The sequence below is a fragment of the Orycteropus afer genome, unplaced genomic scaffold (genome assembly GCF_000298275.1).
Source record: "Orycteropus afer afer isolate SDZICR_OR568_19922 unplaced genomic scaffold, OryAfe1.0 scaffold00155, whole genome shotgun sequence".
Taxonomy (NCBI): Eukaryota; Metazoa; Chordata; class Mammalia; order Tubulidentata; family Orycteropodidae; genus Orycteropus; species Orycteropus afer.
In genome coordinates this window covers 1,166,972-1,172,038 of record NW_006921742.1, presented here as the reverse complement: position 1 = coordinate 1,172,038, position 5,067 = coordinate 1,166,972, and the positions used below count along the sequence as shown (strand labels likewise).

Here is a 5,067-nt window from a genome sequence, read left to right as displayed (position 1 = left end):
TTTTTTCCCAATCTGTAGGTTCTCTTTTGACTCTTTTGGAGAAGTCTTTGGAAGCACATAAAAATTTAATTTTTAGAAGGTCCCAATCATCTGGTTTACCTTCTAAAAATATGGAACACTTCATGAATGTGCGTGTCATCCTTGCACAGGGGCCATGCTAATCTTCTCTGTATGGTTCCAATTTTAGTATGTGCTGCTGAAGCAAGCACAAGGATGATGACTTCTTTTTGGCTACTTTGGAAATATCATCAGGAGAGGCTAACACCTGGAGAAGGACCAAATGTTTGGTAAAGCAGAGGGTAAAAGAAAATGGTGGGGACTATCAATGAAATGGATTAATATAGTAGCCCAACAATGGGCTCAAACTTAGTAATGATTGTGAGTATGGCACACTACCAGACACCATTGCATTTGGCTATATATGGGTTTTCTAGGAGTCAGTGCTGACTTGACAGCACCTAACAACAGTATCATAAATTATGTTAATTAGTGCACAGGGCCAGGAGCTGGAACAGGTAAGGATGGTGGGGGACAGAAAGTCCCCAGGGTGGCAGGGAGTAGCAGCAAACAGGTCCGGCAGCTGGAACAGGTAGGGGGGATCCTAGGAAGTAAGTGGAGTGGTTGGAACAGCTAAGGGAGGCAAAATTGTCTGTTGGTTTGTCATACTGTGGTGGTTTACATGTTGCTATGTGAGGCTTGAGGCTGTCCCAGCAGGGGTGTCCATGGTGGACCAGTTTTGGTGGAGTTTCCAGCCTGAAACAAACTCAGAAGAAGGAGGAGGCCATCCACTTCTCAAAGAATTGACCAGTGAAAACCTTATGAATAGTAGTGAAATGCTGTCTGATGTATTACTGGAAAATTTTATGAATAGTCCTGACATATTGTCCAATACAGTGCCAGAAGATGAGCCCCTCAGATCAGAAGGCACTCAAAATATGACTGGGAAAGAGCTGCCTCATCAGAGGAGAGCCTGCCTTAATGATATGGATAAAGTAGAGCTTTCAGAGCCTCCATTTGCTAAAGTGGCATGACTCAATATGAGTAGAAACAGCTGCAAATATCCATTGATAATCAGAACTTGGAATGTATGAAGTATGAAGCTAGGAAAATTGGAAGTTGTTAAAAATGAAATGGAACACACAAAGATTGATATCCTAGACATGAGTGAGCTGAAATGGGCCAGTTTTGGCCATTTTGAATCAGACAACCATATGATCTATTATGCTGGGAATGACAAATTGAAGAGTAATGTCATGGCATTCATCATCACAAAGAATGTTTCAAGATCTATCCTGAAGTACAATGCTGTCAGTGATAGAATAATATCCATATGCCTACAAGGAAAGCCAGTTAATACTACTATTATTCAAATCTGTGCACCAACCACCAAAGCCAATGATGAGGAAATTGAAGATTTTCACCAACTTCTGCAGTCTGACATTGACCAAACATGAAATCAAGATGTGTTGCTTATCACTGGTGATTGAAATGCAAAAGTTGGAAACAAAAAAGAATCACCACTTCTGGTAGTTGGAAAATTTGGCCTTGGAGATAGAAATAATGCTGGTGATCGTATGACAGAATTTTGTAAGACTAATGACTTATTTATTGCAAATACCTTTTTTCAACAACACAAAATGGAGGCTATACATGTGAACTTTGCCAGACAGAGTACACAGGAATCAGATTGACTACATCTGTGGCTAGAAGTGATGGAGAAGCTCAATATCTTCAGCCAAAACCAGGCCAGGACCTGATTGTGGAACTTACCATCAACTGCTCATATGCAAGTTGAAGTTGAAGTTGAAGACAATTAAAACAAGTCCATGAGAGCCAAAATATGACCTTGATTATATCTCTCCTGAATTTAGAGAAGATCTGAAGAACATATTTGATGCACTGAACACCAGTGACAGAAAACTGTGGAAGGACATCAAGAACTTCATCTATGAAGAAAACAAAAGGTCATTAAAAAGATAAGAAAAGAAGAAAATACCAAAATGGTATCAGAAGAGACTCTGAAACTGGCCTTGAACGGAGAGTATCTAAAGCAAATGGAAGAGATAACAAGCTAAAAGTGCTAAACAGATGATTTCAAAGAGCAGTTCAAGAAGACAAAGTCAATTATTATAATGAAATGTGCAAAGACATGGAGTTAGGAAGCCAAAAGGGAAGAACACGTTTGCCATTTCTCAAGCCAAGAGAGCTGATGAGGAAATTTAAACCTCTAGTTTCAATATTGAAAGATTCTATGGGCAATATATTGAATGATGCAGAAAACATCAAAGGAAGATGGAAGGAATGACACAGTGACTGTACCAAAAATAATTGGTTGATGTTCCTCCATTTCAGGAGGTGGCATATGATCAAGAACCAGTGGTACTGAAGGAAGAAGTCGAAGCTACACTGAAGGGAGTGGTGAGAAACAAGGCTCCAGGAATTGACAGGATACCCTTTGAGATGTTTTAACAAATGGATGTCATACTAGAGGCACTCACTTGCCTTTGCCAGGAGATTTGGAAGATCTGGAAGACCTGGCCAACTTACTGGAAGAGATCCATATTTGTACCCGTTCCAAAGAGAGGTTATCCCACAGCATGTGGAAATTATCAAACAATATCAATACTGCACATAAGTAAAATCTTACTGAAGGAAATTAAAAAATGGTTGCAGCAGTATATTGACAGAGAACTTCCAGAAATGCAAGCTGGGTTCAGACAAGGATGTGAAATAAGGGATGTCATTGCTGATGTCAGATGGATCTTGGCTCAAAGCAAAAGAATACCAGAAAGATGTTTACTTTAGCTTTATTGACTATGCAGAAGCATTCAATTGTGTGGATCATAACAAATTGTGGATAACATTGAGAAGAATGGGAATACCAGAACAATTAATTGTGCTTATGAGGAACTTGCACATAGACAAGGAGGACACTTGACAGAACAAGGGGACACTGCATGGTTTAAAATCAAGAATGGAGTGTGTCTGGGTTGTATCCTTTCACCATACTAATTTAATCTGTATGCTAAAAACATAATCTGAGAAACTGGACTATATGAAGAAGAACATGGCATCAGGATTGGAGGAAGACTCATTAAAAGTCTACATTATGCAGAAGACACAACTTTTCTCACTGAAAGTGAGGATGACTTGAAACATTTACTGATGAAGATTGAAGACTACAGTCTGCAGTATGGATTATACCTCAATATAAAGAAAACAAATCTTCAGAAGGGGGCCAATAAGCAGCATTGTGATAAATGGAGAAAAGATTGAAGTTGTCAAAGACTTCATATTACTTGGTTCTATAATCGACACCAATGGTAGCAACAGTCAGGATATCAGACATCGTATAGCATTGGGCAAATCTGCTGCAAGGGGCCTATTTCAAGTGCTGAAGAGCAAAAATGTTTCCTAGAGGACTAAGGTGCGCTGGACACAAGCCATGGTATTTTCAATCCCCTTATATGCATGTGAGAGCTAGACAATGAAAAAACAAGCCCTAAGAAGAGTCAATGCTTTTGAGTTGTGGTGTTGGTGAAGAATGCTGAAAGTGCCATGGACTGCTAAAAGAACTAACAAATCTATTCTGGACAAAGTGCAGCTGGAATGCTCCTTGGAAGCGAGAATGGTCAAACTTTGTCTCACCTACTTCGGTCACATTGTAAGACGGAACCACATCATGCTTGGCAAAGTGAAGGGACAACAAAAAAGGGGAAGGCCCTTAAGGAGATAGATTGACACAGTAGCTGCAATGATGGGCTCAGGTATAGCAAGGATTGTGGGACTGGCACAGGACTGAGCAGTTTTTCATTCTGCTGTGCATGAGGTAGCTATGAGTCGGAGACAACTCGATGGCACCTAACAACAACAACAGTGCACTTTGGTAATTTAAATGTATAAATTGAAAATAAAAATTGAGAGATAAATATCTCACTGCCCTCAAAAGTAATGAAGATACTGTATTCAAGGATGAGATCTTGCAACTGATGAAGAGTGTGTAGTTAGAATGACTTAGTGGATATTTAGAGATGGCAGATAGGAAAACAATACACAAAGAAAATAGTGGACAATTTTTAACAGAAAACCACACTTAAGAGTAATTCCCAGTATCTCTGTAGTCAAAACGTGGTGATCAGATGTCACTTTTCTCCACTGGAATCCTATTTAACACATACGGAAATGCACACCAATCCTCATGCACAAAGATTCAGGGAGCTGTATGATTTATTTTGGACTACTGAAAAGTAGCATGAAAGTGTATTTTATGATACAGTGGTCTGGAGTACCAAGCAGATGTAACTTTGTCTTTCAAAATTTCATTGAAATGGAAATGTTTTCCTGTGCTAGATTTTTTTTTTTCCTTTGAATATTTACACTTTAACATATTTTTTATAAACAACATTTCAGAACAAAACGGAAGGATAGAGAACAAAGAAAGGAGCAACATCAACGTATAAATTGATAAAATACTGATCTTAGAAATTAGATTTGATGTGTAGTCCATGGGTATTTTGAGCATCATTTGTCTGTGTTTTGGGGCCTAGATCTCTGCAATTTTAGTTTAATTTGAGGACAGCCTTGCCTTTTCCTATCATTAAACTTTCGTTGAACTACCATCATCAACATCAATATATTATATAATTGGGAATAAAATTAGCATATTGATTTCTTCCTGACCAGAAAGACTTAGCAACCTATTTATTAGTCATTAACTTAATACTAAGGGGAGAGGCATCTTTTGCTAAGATGCTTAAAAGCTAGTCTTTTTTTTTTTTTCCTCTTTTAGAATAACAATGTTTCATCATAATTTACTTGAGCTGGGTCTTGCACTAGAAGTCTATGCCAAGTTGGTCTATGTCCTTCCTCTTTAGACATTTCCAAAACTAACATCAAACTCACTGTCATCGGGTTGCTTCCGTCATAACAACCCCCATTGGATTTCCAAGGTTGTAAATCTTTGTTTTATATATATATAATAAATGTTGTTGTTGTTGTTATGTGCCGTCGAGTCAGGCCTGACTCATAGCGACCCCTCCTTGGGTTTCCAAGGCAGTATCAATACAG

General features: G+C 38.6%; 1 non-coding gene across 1 annotated transcript; it reads right to left on the bottom strand.

The window, feature by feature from the left end:
- Positions 1 to 104: 104 nt before the first annotated feature.
- LOC122150509 lies at positions 105 to 207 on the bottom strand. The gene has a single exon (XR_006163703.1). It is a non-coding gene; the product is annotated as a U6 spliceosomal RNA (small nuclear RNA).
- Between the last annotated feature and the right edge of the window lie 4,860 nt (positions 208 to 5,067).